Here is a 15,240-nt window from a genome sequence, read left to right on the forward strand (position 1 = left end):
TGCAGTCTCCTCCTCTGCGCCCTGCCCAGCCTCCTCTGCAGTCTCCTCCTCTGCGCCCTGCTCAGCCTCCTCTGCAGTCTCCTCCACAGCCTTCTGTCCAGCCAAGTGCTGCCTCTGCTCCTGCAACATCAACTGGGTCCAGTGTTGCAGACCAGGCTCCTGTAAGTAAGCTTCTCATTATTAGTTTCTATTTGCTTTTACACTCAGACATTTAACATGCTGTGTATTGTTATTGTAATACTTTCCTGCAGGCTCCTGTTCTTGGACCCGATTGCGTTGCAGGCTGGGATAAGGTGCAGGATCTGGCTGAGTACCTGGTGTCCCTCCGTCAGGCACTCTACCTGGACGAGCATTAGGTCACAGAGGTCATCCGTCTGTGGACTGCTCTTCCTGATGGGGACAAGAGGAAGATCCACTATCAGCCCAGACACCAGCCCAAACTGACCCACGGACGCTTCAAGGCTCCGAAAAACACAGGAGTGACACCGGGTGTGGACAGTGTGAAGAGGTGCCTGATTGGTCATCCTGGGGGGCCAGCTCAGTGGCCCAGCACCAGTCGCTTAGTTGAGGCCATGTGTATCAAACTGTGTGCACTTCACAAGTCCCCAACTAAGAAGGATGGAGTCCGTCTTCCTCGTTGGACTAAGGTGCTCACGGATTACCACCACATCCGAGACCTGGTGCTGAACTGCCAAACTCTGATGGAGGCCACGTCACTTCAGCTGTTTATGCTGAATCAGAGGACTCTCACTCAGTGGTAAGCATGGTTTTACATTGACATCTGAAAGAAAGGGATAGCAGTTATTTATTATGAATACATTTTTTGATTGCAGGTTTAATCGAAGGGAGAACACCCAGGAAGTGACTGTCCTTACCCAGGGCCTTGCTGCAGAAGACTTTCTGTAATGTCTTGTTTGTTTAATTTATATTACAGAATGTTCTATTCTATTTCTACATTGTTAGTTGTTTATTGTTGTTCATTAATGTCTTGTAGTTTTAGTAAATAAATACTGTTCACACTCTTATTCATTGTGCTGCTTTTAATTGCCTTGGGACTGGAATGTGCAAACTGTACATGGGCCCACCCACTCTTTCATAGAGTATACATTGTATATAACACATATATTGTGTGTATGTCCACATATTTATGTGTGTGTGTACTTATTTCAATATTTGTGTGTATTCATTTTAATAAAAAAAAATTACATTTCGATATTTGTGTGCATTTGTGTGTATAAAACATTTGAAGTGTCCTATAATAAATCTGATAAATCACATCAATCAATCCCACACACAAAAAACACATATTTGAATAAACATTTGTATTAGTTTTATTAAACCATAAACATGTAATATGCTTTTTTAAAAATAATATACACAATTAATATCAATCAATATAATGATATGTCACATTGATAACCAAGTGAAGGCGCATGCGCAGTTGATCACACACTAGTCGCGCAGAACAGGGGTTCGAGCCCAGCCCGCGGAGTGTGACTTGTTTCACATGTAACTAAAACTCTTCCATAACGTACAGGAATGTAGCCCGAATATTGTTGCAGGGCAAATTTGTGCGTTTTTTCACGTTTTCTGCGTCCTTTTCGCTTGCGTGCGGGGCGCAAAGATTGGACCTGTTACGAATTTGCGTGGAAGCAAAGGCAGTAGGCGGATCTAAATGCAGCAGTAGACTTTAATTACAGACTCAGAACAGACAAGATGCTCGTGGTACGCACATTAAAACATACATTCAATAACTGACCACGAACAAAAGAGCAGACAGGATTTAAATACACAGACGGGATGAGGGAACAAGACACAGCTGGGCAAATCAGAACACCGAGCGGGACCATACAACCTAACAAGACAACACACCTGAAACAAGGGACCTAATAATGACATGACTAGGATAACAGACTACAATTAACAAGGCACAAACTGAATAAAAGACCAAAGACAGAGAAACCACAAACCAGAAACATGACAAAATGAATAAACACCGTAACATTATCCCCCCCTTCCATAAGGCGCGACCCCGCGCCAAATTAACATCAAATAGGGGCGGGAGGGTGGGTGCAGGGCGGAGCAGGACGTGACGGCGGCCAGGGCGGAGCAGGATGAGGCGAAGGCCAGGGCGGAGCAGGACGAGGCGAAGGCCAGGGCGGAGCATGGCGTGGCAAAGGCCAGGGTGGAGCATGGCGTGGCAAAGGCCAGGGCGGAGCACGATGAGATGGTGGCCAGGTCGGAGCAGACTCAGACGAGGATGATGACCATGTCGACGTCGTCTCCATGGCCCTCACGGAGTACCTTCTGCCCCCCCCCCGAGGCGCAGAGGCGGGGCCGGCAGGGCGAGGCGCAGAGGCGGGGCCGGCAGGGCGAGGCGCAGAGGCGGGGCCGGCAGGGCGAGGAGTCTAGGAACGCCCTCCGTAGCCTGGCGAAGCAAACTAGTCCTCCTCCTCCTTCTGCGACGACGCTTCACTGGGCTTGATTCACTACTGGACGTACTTGACTCGGTAGACTCGGTAGACTCGGTAGACTCACTTGACTCGGTAGACTCACTTGACTCGGTAGACTCACTTGACTCGGTAGACTCACTTGACTCGGTAGACTCGCTTGACTCAGTAGACTCGGTAGACTCACCCGACTCGGCACTTGATTCACTTGACTCGGAACTTGACTCACTTGACTCGGAACTTGACTCACTTGACTCGGAACTTGACTCACTTGACTCGGAACTTGACTCACTTGACTCGGAACTTGACTCGGAACTTGATTCACTTGACCCGGCGGCGCTTGACTCACTTGACTCGGCGGCGCTTGACTCACTTGACTCGGCGGCGCTTGACTCACTTGACTCGGCGGCACTTGACTCGGCGGCAATTGACTCGCTTGACTCGGGAAGCGCGGTCTCACTTGACTCGGCGGCACTTGACTCACTTGACTCGGGTTCGTCGAGGCTGAAGCGACGTGCGGGTTCGGAAGACAGAAGCTCAGCCTCAGGCATGTCGATCTCGGCAGGAAGAAGCTCAGGCATGTCGGTCTCGGCAGGAAGAAGCTCAGGCATGTCGTGGAAAGCGGGCTCGACTCGGTTCACGTGAAGCGCAGGCTCGTGGAGCGTGGTCTCGGCTGAGCAGCTGAAGTGAAGCGCAGGCGCGACCGGGCTGACGTTAAGCGCAGGCTCTCGCAGCTTCTCCTCCACGCCCACAGTAAATGGGGAACCGCTCCACAACAGGGCCAGGTCAACGTACCATTCTAAAGATCCGTGAGGACCAGGTTCGGGCATCAGAGACCGGAGTGGTTCCGATAACCCTCCGCGGAAGAAGATCTTCAAGCCGTGGGTGTTCATTTGCGCGAGATATGCCAGCTCGAGGAATTCTGCGACATAATCCTCGATGGCGCGATTCTCCTGGCGAAGACGGAGGATCTGGACATCAGGACTCCAGGTAGGCATGGCTGCTAGATCCTAGGGGGTCAGTTATTCTGTTACGAATTTGCGTGGAAGCAAAGGCAGTAGGCGGATCTAAATGCAGCAGTAGACTTTAATTACAGACTCAGAACAGACAAGATACTCGTGGTACGCACATTAAAACATACATTCAATAACTGACCACGAACAAAAGAGCAGACAGGATTTAAATACACAGACGGGATGAGGGAACAAGACACAGCTGGGCAAATCAGAACACCGAGCGGGACCATACAACCTAACAAGACAACACACCTGAAACAAGGGACCTAATAATGACATGACTAGGATAACAGACTACAATTAACAAGGCACAAACTGAATAAAAGACCAAAGACAGAGAAACCACAAACCAGAAACATGACAAAATGAATAAACACCGTAACAGGACCCCTTCTTTTGCGCAGCGAGCGCTCTACCATTTGAGCTAATTCCCCTCGATGATGGAGAGAAGGTGTCCATCGCTCTCAAAGACAAAGACGAGGCGCGATCCCTAGCACGTGTGCAGGTGCTGCAGCTTGATTTCCAATGACCACAAAAAAAGAGGCCGCATTTCCTCTGTTTTGGCAACTTTGCACTGACTACCTTTTAATTGTAGATTTAATCAAAAAATTGCGCTTTACGCCATGCAAGCTGAAATGTTTGCGGCCAAGGTCAAGGGTTCGATCCCCGTACGGGCCACTCATTTTCTCTCTGGGAGCTTCGCTCTGCTCTTCTCGAAAATGACGGGCGGTCTCCCAGACATGCCTGCTGGCTAAACCGCACAAATAACTGGCCGAAATAGCTCAGTTGGGAGAGCGATAGACTGAAGATCTAAAGGTCCCTGGTTCAATCCCGCGTTTCGGGAAGCACGTCCGCCTCTTTTAGTCTACCTGATTCCACCTAGCCTCATCGCTCACCCTCTCAGACAGCCAGCTAGCAGGGTCTGTTGGTTCCATGGTGTAATGGTTAGCACTCTGGGCTTTGAATCCAGCGATCCGAGTTCAAATCTCGGTGGAACCTTTTTAGGTACTTTGCGGATGGGAGGGAAAAAACAGAGGTGATGCGCAACTGCTGACGTGGCAGTGAAATTGGCACTCTCAAACCGAGTCGGAATTGGGGAAACATGGGCTTAAAAAGCAAAGGCTTCATTTGCTCCTTGCTATTGCAAGTGCCGCACTGAGCCGCAAGAGCTCATCTAGGGAGTGCCCCTTGAAGGGGGGCGTAAAAAGGATGGACAGCACTGGAGAATGCAGGCATCGATCCCGCTACCTCTCGCATGCTAAGCTAGCGCCCTACTATTTGGAGAGAAGGTGTCCATCGTTCTCAAAGACAAAGACGAGGCGCGATCCTTAGCAATGACCACAAAAAAGAGGCCGCATTTCCTCTGTGCTGGCAACTTTGCACTGGCTACCTTTTAATTGTAGATTTAATTAAAAAATTGCGCTTTAAGCCATGCAAGCTGAAATGTTTGCGGCCCGGCAGCAGCAGGGAGGACGTATGTTCACTAAATTCGGGGATCCCCTATCTGAGATGGAAGAGATTGAGCAGGTTTACGGTGCCACTGGACCTCCCGTCCAGGGACATACTCTGCTGGGGTGGTGCTACACCATTAATGCCCAGCGGGGTCCCCACAGAGCACGCTTCGCTTGCGCTGTCTGCTGCCGTTACCCTTAACGACGCTCTCAGCGACTTCTTATCCTCTCAGCAGTAGGCCTACAACTTACTCCTTCACTCGCCTCATCGGAGTGAAGGCTACTTACTCCTTCACTCGCCTCATCGGAGTGAAGGCTCTCCCGCTCTCCTTCAAAATCTCTTCCAGTCAGACAGCCCTAACAATTAATAAAAGCTTACTACCTTGTGTGTTGATTTGCCAGAGATGTCACCACGGAATGATTGCCCGCCGCATCCTCCACCAAACTGTAAGGGGTGTACAGTTAAAGACCCAGAACCAGATATGAAGAATGAAGACCCAGAGTCAGAATTATAAAAAATTAAAGAAAATATTTACTGAAGATAGTTTGCAGTTTCATCAGCAGAAGTCAGCTTCAATACTCGCACAGGAGTTCGTAGGCCGCCCCGCTTACAGTTACAAAGATCACAGCAGTTATACGATTTCCAAGGTCTAAGCTACGTCATTGCTTACAGGATGAATGATTCTCATTGGCTATGAAATAGATAAACACAGTAATTTTCCACACATATACAGATAGACTGAAGCATATCTCCATCGATTATGCAGCTGAAGTTAGGCACGTCATGACCTTCCAGGTCGCAGATTTGGCTTGCTGGGCGCCAGCATGTCCAGAACAACAACTCAGTCAATCTCCAATAATGCCAGTGGTTCCTTAACCTGTAACCAAGAAGACTAACACACACACCGACACACAGCTTTTCCAAGGTTGGATTTGGCCAGGCTCTCACTATAAACAGGAGAGTCCTCTCAAAACATCAAGATAATGCGTTTTTTCTCTCAAAGATAGCTAAACTTTAGTCTAACTGGAAAGAAAGGCTTTAACAAAGAAATGGTCCCTTAAACTATTGGCTTCAATGACCCCTATATGTTTAAACACATTGAAGACCTTTCTCAAACACAAAACAAGTCCCTATTTCATTTCTGGAAGCTGGGTTAAATAAGCAAGCACTGCATTCAGATATCAAATACAGACATTAAAGAATACATGAAAAGAACATTTCAGTAATCACAATGGTAACTTATATAAATAAAGTAAAATCTCCAGAGAAGTCATTCAACTCATTTGATATTTAGAAGGAAAAATATTGATTAATACCTTAATATATATATAATCAATATAATCTTATAATCAATCATTACATATACATTGAAGCAGCAGTGGATTCCAATCCACCCCCTTCACCTCTGTACCAGAAGACAGACACACTGAAGAAGGGTGGTGTGGAGCTCAGCTGCTATCGCTGTGCTCGTGGCTCCACATTCTTGGAGTCTTTCCACCTCCATTTAAATCGCTTCATCCCAGTTAGGTTATAACTTTTATAACCTGCAAAAACTTTAAACTTTTATAACCTATTCTGCCATACTGAATACGTAGATAACTAATATTTGACTTTATTTGACCTGTAGGGACCAGTGCCAGTGATGCGCTTTTCCAGGCCTATCTCCTGGAAGGCCTGATGCGCTGGAACCAGGACCGGATGGATGAAGCAGTGAGGGGAAAGACTGACCTGAGGACCTACAGTAGCGTTGAGAGGGAGGCAATGTACCGGCTCAGCCGCAAAGTGCTGAAGATGTCCCTGGATGATCGCTACCAGCCTCCAGGGGCTTACACAGGTGAGAATTATTCATGTTATCTCAAACAAAAGATTATAATTATACAGGTGTTTGAGTGTACATTTTTTATATTGTATTTCATATAATTCAACTATTGTTGGAGTTATTTGTACTTTGTTTAATTTAGGCTTAATTTGACCCTTTATAGCCTTATTTCTTTGCTTTCTTTTGCTAAAGTGAATTTGCTTTATTTTGCATTTATGCTTATTATCTTCTTGTTTAGTATTTTAAATTTTTGATCTGTTAAACTGCGTCAAGCCTACAAACGATCAAACTTTGAAAAGTTTGATTGTTTTTTTTTTTGTTTCAGTTTGTTATGGACAAATAGCCACTACAGCTATAATAATGTGAATGTGATTTGTATGTGTGTTCTTTTGCAGGGGAGCTGCTGGGTATGGAGTATCTGTACAGTCAGGCTGAGAAATCCCTGACTGTTATGGATAACCCAGAAGAGGAGGATCGGCTGGTGGAGCAGATGACTGATGAGGTGGTGCAGGACGAAGACTTTGTTGAGGAGGAACCAGAGGACCTCACAGTGCCAGTCCTCTATGACCCCATTGAGCCTGTCCCAGTCCACAGCAGCAGCGGCCCCCAGGCCTTCAACCCCTGTCCCTCTGCACCAGGACCATCCTCACTACAGCCACCCACAGGACTGCAGCGCCCTGCCCAGCCTCCTCTGCAGTCTCCTACTCTGCGCCCTGCCCAGCCTCCTCTGCAGTCTCCTCCTCTGCGCCCTGCCCAGCCTCCTCTGCAGTCTCCTCCTCTGCGCCCTGCCCAGCCTCCTCTGCAGTCTCCTCCTCTGCGCCCTGCTCAGCCTCCCCTGCAGTCTCCTCCACAGCCTTCTGTCCAGCCAAGTGCTGCCTCTGCTCCTGCAACATCAACTGGGTCCAGTGTTGCAGACCAGGCTCCTGTAAGTAAGCTTCTCATTATTAGTTTCTATTTGCTTTTACACTCAGACATTTAACATGCTGTGTATTGTTATTGTAATACTTTCCTGCAGGCTCCTGTTCTTGGACCCGATTGCGTTGCAGGCTGGGATAAAGTGCAGGATCTGGCAGAGTACCTGGTGTCCCTCCGTCATGCACTCTACCTGGACGAGCAGCAGGTCACAGAGGTCATCCGTCTGTGGACTGCTCTTCCTAATGGGGACAAGAGGAAGATCCACAATCAGCCCAGACACCAGCCCAAACTGACCCAGGATGGTACTGTCCTTACCCAGGGCCTTGCTGCAGAAGACCGCATCGCTGTGGCCAGCTCACAGCTTCCTGCTCCGCGGGAGAGAGCTGGATGAGGCTCCCTCCACAACAGGGGCCCGGCACGGGTTTGTCCTTCCTCCTAACAGAGCGGGACAGGCTCCTAAGCTACGGCCGGGCAGACGACCTGCCAGTGCTGCAATTGTGAGGCCAATTACCCCAGCAGCTCCTACTCCTCCCCCAGTTCCTATGCCACTGCCCCAGTTCATTTTATTGAACACTGCGCCCACGCTGCTGGCAGCTGGTGCCCACTTTGTTGGATTTTGGGAGGAACCTGCTCCCACTGCCCCGGTGTCTGTGTCCCGCTTCACTAAGAGGAACAGACGACGCAGGGCAGAAGAGGAGGCCAGTGGAGCCCACAAAAGGAAATATGTCCGTGAAGTGGCATATAACAAATGCTCTAAGTGTGGCAAGCCCAAAACCAAGGAGTTCGGCCACAGCCGCTTCGGCAGTGCCACGTTTTGCCCGGGTGTCTCTGGTGGCAAATCTTTAGAGGAGTGGCTGGTAGAACAGCGCCAGCAGAAAAAAACCTGGACAGCCACCTCCATGATAAAAATCTTCCAACACAGAAAAAAGATTACCTGTAAATAAATATCTATATGTAAATACAGTTATGTTCTTTTTTTTCTCTCAATCTTTCTGTAATGTCTTGTTTGTTTAATTTATATTACAGAATGTTCTATCCTATTTCTACATTGTTAGTTGTTTATTGTTGTTCATTAATGTCTTGTAGTTTTAGTAAATAAATACTGTTCACACTCTTATTCATTGTGCTGCTTTTAATTGCCTTGGGACTGGAATGTGCAAACTGTACATGGGCCCACCCACTCTTTCATAGAGTATACATTGTATACAACACATATATTGTGTGTATGTCCATATATTTATGTGTGTGTGTACTTATTTCAATATTTGTGTGTATTCATTTTAATAAAAAAAATTACATTTCGATATTTGTGTGCATTTGTGTGTATAAAACATTTGAAGTGTCCTAAAATAAATCAGATAAATCACATCAATCAATCCCACACACAAAAAACACATATTTGAATAAACATTTGTATTAGTTTTATTAAACCATAAACATGTAATATGCTTTTTTTTTAAATAATATACACAATTAATATAATGATATGTCACATTGATAACCAAGTGAAGGCGAATGCGCAGTTGATCACACACTAGTCGCGCAGAACAGGGGTTCGAGCCCAGCCCGCGAAGTGTGACTTGTTTCACATGTAACTAAAACTCTTCCATAACGTACAGGAATGTAGCCCGAATATTGTTGCAGGCCAAATTTGTGAGTTTTTTGCGTTCTTTTCACTTGCGTGCGGGGCGCAAAGATTGGACCCCTTCTTTTGCGCAGTGAGCGCTCTACCATTTGAGCTAATTCCCCTCGATGATGGAGTGAAGGTGTCCATCGATCTCAAAGACAAAGACGAGGCGCCATCTCTAGCACGTCTGCAGGTGCTACAGTTTGATTTCCAATGAACACAAAAAAAGAGGCCGCATTTCCTCTGTGCTGGCAACTTAGCACTGGCTACTTTTTAATTGTAGATTTAATTAAAATATTGCACTTGAAGCCATGCAAGCGGAAATGTTTGGCGCCCGACAGCAGCAGGGAGGCTGTATGTTTCGGTTCGTTGGTCTAGGGGTATGATTCTCGCTTAGGGTGCGAGAGGTCCCGGGTTCAAATCCCGGACGAGCCCATTATTAGGCTTTGCTTTTAATCTCTTCAGCCTGATTAGGGCAACCAGGATATTTCTGAGAAATTGGGGATACAATGTGACAGAGAGAGGCCGGTTAGCTCAGTTGGTTAGAGCGTGGTGCTAATAATGCCAAGGTCAATGTTTGCTGTGGCGCGTGGATGGAATGCTCATGTTTTGTTCCGGGTGGTGGAGGCCTGTGTTCCAGAGAGGTCCTGCTCAAAACTCTTTTTAAAACACCATCGAGCATCCGTAATAACTTACGACATCGATCGAACGTGGATTTTGTTCTCATAAGGAGGGCACCGATAACTTGTAACCTATCAGTCTCTCAGGCATGAGGTCAATCGATTCGGCATAGGCCTATATGTACTAGCGTTTTTGCTTCCGTTTGGAGGTTGTGTCCCTCCAACTCTTTGTTGTATGGCTAACTTTTGCCTTTGGATATTTTGAGAACTTTGTCTTCGGTAACCGCTCTCTCACTCGACAGACCGAAACGGAACTTTAACTCCGGGTTGTGCATATTATTGGCCTGCTCTACTGGGTCAATTTGTATCCCCCAACAACAGATATGGCTCAAACAAACGAAGTACAATCTAAGCCTACCTCTAGGCTTAACCCTGACTTTACCCGCAAGAGGCTATGCCAAGCCTGTGCGAAATGTGAGGCTCCCTTTCACGGGTGCAATTTAGGCACGGATAAAGACCGCCGCCAGCCCGAAGCAGTCCACCCTAATTGCCCGGCTAGCTCAGTCGGTAGAGCATGAGACTCTTAAACTCAGGGTCGTGAGTTTGAGCCCCACGTTGGGCGCATCTATTAGCCCTCTTTCTTCCCAACGGGGTCTCGGTTTCCAGCGTGGAAAGCGAGTCCGCCATTGCCGGAAAAGTCCAGGTCTGCTATTTTTTATAAGCTAACCCATGGACAGGCTAGCCGTAGGTCTCTGTGGCGCAATCGGTCAGCGCGTTCGGCTGTTAACCGAAAGGTTGGTGGTTCGAGCCCACCCAGGGACGAATGGTGTTTTTCGTTGACGTCCTGCCATGCAACCACCAACACAGCTGCAGAATTTAGCACACCTGTGTCCACTAACACATCCGTGTCATTTCGGACGCATGAAACGACGTTTCTTGGCCCCTTTTAGCGTTTACAGCTTGGTCAGTTGCTTTGTGTTCAAAGAAGACAGCGGGTGTTGTGAAAGTTTACATCAGCTTATGTTTGCTGTGGCGCGTGGATGGAATGCTCATGTTTTGTTCCGGGTGGTGGAGGCCTGTGTTCCAGAGAGGTCCTGCTCAAAACTCTTTTTAAAACACCATCGAGCATCCGTAATAACTTACGACATCGATCGAACGTGGATTTTGTTCTCATAAGGAGGGCACCGGTAACTTGTAACCTATCAGGCTCTCAGGCATGAGGTCAATCGATTCAGCATAGGCCTAGATGTACTAGCGTTTTTGCTTCCGTTTGGAGGTTGTGTCCCTCCAACTCTTTGTTGTATGGCTAACTTTTCTCTTTGGATATTTTGAGAACTTTGTCTTCGGTAACCGCTCTCTCACTCGACAGACCGAAACGGAACTTTAGCTCCGGGTTGTGCATATTATTGGCCTGCTCTACTGGGTCAAATTGTATCCCCCAACAAAAGATATGGCTCAAACAAACAAAGTACACTCTAAGCCTACCTCTAGGCTTCACCCTGACTTTACCCACAAGAGGCTATGCCAAGCCTGTGCGAAATGTGAGGCTCCCTTTCACGGGCGCAATTTAGGCAAGGAAAAAGACCGCGACCAGCCCGAAGCAGTCCACCGCAGTTGCCCGGCTAGCTCAGTCGGTAGAGCATGAGACTCTTAATCTCAGGGTCGTGGGTTCGAACCCCACGTTGGGCGCATCTATTAGCACTCTCTCTTCCCAACGGGGTCTGGGTTTCCAGTGTGGAAAGCAGTTCGCCATTGACGGAAAAGTCCAGGTCTGCTTTTTTTTATAAGCTAACCCATGGACAGGTTAGCCATAGGTCTCTGTGGTGCAATCGGTCAGTGCGATCGGCTGTTAACCGAAAGGTTGGTGGTTCGAGCCGACCCAGGGACGAATGGTGTTTTTCGTTGACGTCCTGCCATGCAACCACCAAGACAGCTGCAGAATTTAGCACACGTGTGTCCACTAACACATCCGTGTCATTTCGGACGCATGACACGACGTTTCTTGGCCCCTTTTAGCGTTTACAGCTTGGTCAGTTGCTTTGTGTTCAAAGAAGACAGCGGGTGTTGTGAAAGTTTACATCAGCTTATGTTTGCTGTGGGGCGTGGATGGAATGCTCATGTTTTGTTCCGGGTGGTGGAGGCCTGTGTTCCAGAGAGGTCCTGCTCAAAACTCTTTTTAAAAAACCATCGAGCATCAGTAATAACTTACGACATCGATCGAACGTGGATTTTGTTCTCATAAGGAGGGCACCGGTAACTTGTAACCTATCAGGCTCTCGGGCATGCGGTCAATCGATTCGGCATAGGCCTATATGTACTAGCGTTTTTGCTTCCGTTTGGAGGTTGTGTCCCTCCAACTCTTTGTTGTATGACTCACTTTTGCCTTTGGATATTTTGAGAAGTTTGTCTTCGGTAACCGCTCTCTCACTCGACAGACCGAAACGGAACTTTAGCTCCCGGTTGTGCATATTATTGGCCTGCTCTACTGGGTCAAATTGTATCCCCCAACAAAAGATATGGCTCAAACAAACAAAGTACACTCTAAGCCTACCTCTAGGCTTCACCCTGACTTTACCCGCAAGAGGCTATGCCAAGCCTGTGCGAAATGTGAGGCTCCCTTTCACGGGCGCAATTTAGGCAAGGATAAAGACCGCGACCAGCCCGAAGCAGATCACCGCAGTTGCCCGGCTAGCTCAATCGGTAGAGCATGAGACTCTTAATCTCAGGGTCGTGGGTTTGAGCCCCACGTTGGGTGCATCTATTAGCCCTCTCTCTTCCCAACGGGCTTTCGGTTTCAACCGTGGAAAGCGAGTCCGCCATTGCCGGAAAAGTCCAGGTCTGCCTTTTTTTATAAGCTAACCCATGGAAAGTCTAGCTGTAGGTCTCTGTGGCGCAATAGGTCAGCGCGTGGTTGTTAACCGAAAGGTTTTTGGTTCGAGCCCACCCAGGGACGAAAGGTGTTTTTCGTTGACGTCCTGCCATGCAACCACCAACACAGCTGCAGAATTTAGCACACGTGTGTCCACTAACACATCCGTGGCATTTAGGACACATGACACGACGTTTCTTGGCCCCTTTTAGCGTTAACAGCTTGGTCAGTTGCTTTGTGTTCAAAGAAGACAGCGGGTGTTGTGAAAGTTTACATCAGATTATGTTTGCTGTGGCGCGTGGATGGAATGCTCATGTTTTGTTCCGGGTGGTTGGAGGCCTGTGTTCCAGAGAGGTCCTGCTCAAAACTCTTTTTAAAACACCATCGAGCATCCGTAATAACTTACGACAGCGATCGAACTTGGATTTTGTTTTCATAAGGAGGGCACCGGTAACTTGTAACCTATCAGGCTCTCAGGCATGAGGTCATTCGATTCGGCATAGGCCTATATGTACTAGCGTTTTTGCTTCCGTTTGGAGGTTGTGTCCCTCCAACTCTTTGTTGTATGACTCACTTTTGCCTTTGGATATTTTGAGAAGTTTGTCTTCGGTAACCGCTCTCCCACTCGACAGACCGAAACGGAACTTTAGCTCCGGGTTGTGCATATTATTGGCCTGCTCTACTGGGTCAATTTGTATCCCCCAACAACAGATATGGCTCAAACAAACAAAGTACAATCTAAGCCTACCTCTAGGCTTAACCCTGACTTTACCCGCAAGAGGCTATGCCAAGCCTGTGCGAAATGTGAGGCTCCCTTTCACGGGTGCAATTTAGGCACGGATAAAGACCGCGACTAGCCCGAAGCAGTTCACCGCAGTTGCCCGGCTAGCAGTGCCGGGAGAACGAGAGACTGTCAATTGCCATCCAATCACGTATCACTATTGGCATCTTTCCATCTTTGTTCACAGCCAATCAATAAAGCCTGATCCCATCATCTCCGTTTCCCAGCTTCCAATTACTATGATCCATTTCAAACTTTTTTTTTTATACGTATGCATCAATCACGTATCAGTATGTGTATCTTTCCCTCACAGTTTACAGCCAATCAATAAAATCCATTTCCGAAATCTCTGTCTCCTTGCTTTTGCTGACAACCAATCGCTATCCTTCATTCCCAAAAACCCTCCATCAACCTGAAGGGGCATCGCCAGAGGTTAAGTGGTTTCCAGCGGTTTTGAAAAAAAAGTTGAAACTTTACAGGTGTCAAAGTACTGGGTTTACTTTGGATTTCACGTTACTACATCGAGGTTAGAAACCGACAATGTTGTTATATTTAGTTAAGTGACTTGCACTAGTTAGCTAGCGTATTACGTGTACTAACGTCACAGGTCACAGAGGTCATCCGTCTGTGGACTGCTCTTCCTGATGGGGACAAGAGGAAGATCCACTATCAGCCCAGACACCAGCCCAAACTGACCCACGGACGCTTCAAGGCTCCGAAAAACACAGGAGTGACACCGGGTGTGGACAGTGTGAAGAGGTGCCTGATTGGTCATCCTGGGGGGCCAGCTCAGGGGCCCAGCACCAGTCGCTTAGTTGAGGCCATGTGTATCAAACTGTGTGCACTTCACAAGTCCCGAACTAAGAAGGATGGAGTCCGTCTTCCTCGTTGGACTAAGGGGCTCACAGATTACCACCACATCTGAGACCTGGTGCTGAACTGCCAAACTATGATGGAGGCCACGTCACTTCAGCTGTTTATGCTGAATCTGAGGACTCTCACTCAGTGGTAAGCATAGTTTTACATTGACATTTGAAAGAAAGGGATAGCAGTTATTTATTATGAATAAATTTTTTGATTGCAGGTTTAATCGAAGGGAGAACACCCAGGAAGTGACTGTCCTTACCCAGGGCCTTGCTGCAGAAGACCGCATCGCTGTGGCCAGCTCACAGCTTCCTGCTCCGCGGGAAGAGCTGGATGAGGCTCCCTCCACAACAGGGGCCCGGCACGGGTTTGTCCTTCCTCCTAACAGAGCGGGACAGGCTCCTAAGCTACGGCCGGGCAGACGACCTGCCAGTGCTGCAATTGTGAGGCCAATTACCCCAGCAGCTCCTACTCCTCCCCCAGTTCCTGTGCCACTGCCCCAGTTCATTTTATTGAACACAGCGCCCACGCTGCTGGCAGCTGGTGCAGGTGGCGCTTCAGCTGCTCCTCTCCTGGCTCCAACTCCAGTGTTTCCTGACGTGCGAGAGGCTCCTGCTCCCACTGCCCCGGTGTCTGTGTCCCGCTTCACTCAGAGGAACACACAACGCAGGGCAGAAGAGGAGGCCAGTGGAGCCCACAAAAGGGAATATGTCCGTGAAGTGGCATATAACAAATGCTCTAAGTGTGGCAAGCCCAAAACCAAGGAGTTCGGCCACAGCCGCTTCGGCAGTGCCACGTTTTGCCCGGGTGTCTCTGGTGGCAAATCT

At 48.1% G+C, this 15,240-nt stretch overlaps 6 non-coding genes across 6 annotated transcripts; all 6 read left to right on the plus strand.

Annotated features, from left to right (window-relative positions):
* Nucleotides 1-4,393: 4,393 nt before the first annotated feature.
* On the plus strand, nt 4,394-4,465 carry trnaq-uug (transfer RNA glutamine (anticodon UUG)). Its single transcript has one exon. It is a non-coding gene; the product is annotated as a tRNA-Gln (tRNA).
* Nucleotides 4,466-9,642: 5,177 nt separating this feature from the next.
* Nucleotides 9,643-9,714, plus strand: trnap-agg (transfer RNA proline (anticodon AGG)). Its single transcript has one exon. It is a non-coding gene; the product is annotated as a tRNA-Pro (tRNA).
* A 734-nt stretch (nt 9,715-10,448) lies between these two features.
* trnak-cuu (transfer RNA lysine (anticodon CUU)) lies at nt 10,449-10,521 on the plus strand. Its single transcript has one exon. It is a non-coding gene; the product is annotated as a tRNA-Lys (tRNA).
* A 126-nt stretch (nt 10,522-10,647) lies between these two features.
* On the plus strand, nt 10,648-10,721 carry trnan-guu (transfer RNA asparagine (anticodon GUU)). Its single transcript has one exon. It is a non-coding gene; the product is annotated as a tRNA-Asn (tRNA).
* Nucleotides 10,722-11,515: 794 nt separating this feature from the next.
* Nucleotides 11,516-11,588, plus strand: trnak-cuu (transfer RNA lysine (anticodon CUU)). Its single transcript has one exon. It is a non-coding gene; the product is annotated as a tRNA-Lys (tRNA).
* Nucleotides 11,589-12,581: 993 nt separating this feature from the next.
* Nucleotides 12,582-12,654, plus strand: trnak-cuu (transfer RNA lysine (anticodon CUU)). The gene has a single exon. It is a non-coding gene; the product is annotated as a tRNA-Lys (tRNA).
* The last annotated feature ends 2,586 nt before the right edge of the window (nt 12,655-15,240 follow it).

This window comes from Siphateles boraxobius, unplaced genomic scaffold, assembly GCF_051911475.1.
Source record: "Siphateles boraxobius isolate OS27281-9 unplaced genomic scaffold, OSU_SipBor_1 19, whole genome shotgun sequence".
Lineage (NCBI taxonomy): Eukaryota > Metazoa > Chordata > Actinopteri > Cypriniformes > Leuciscidae > Siphateles > Siphateles boraxobius.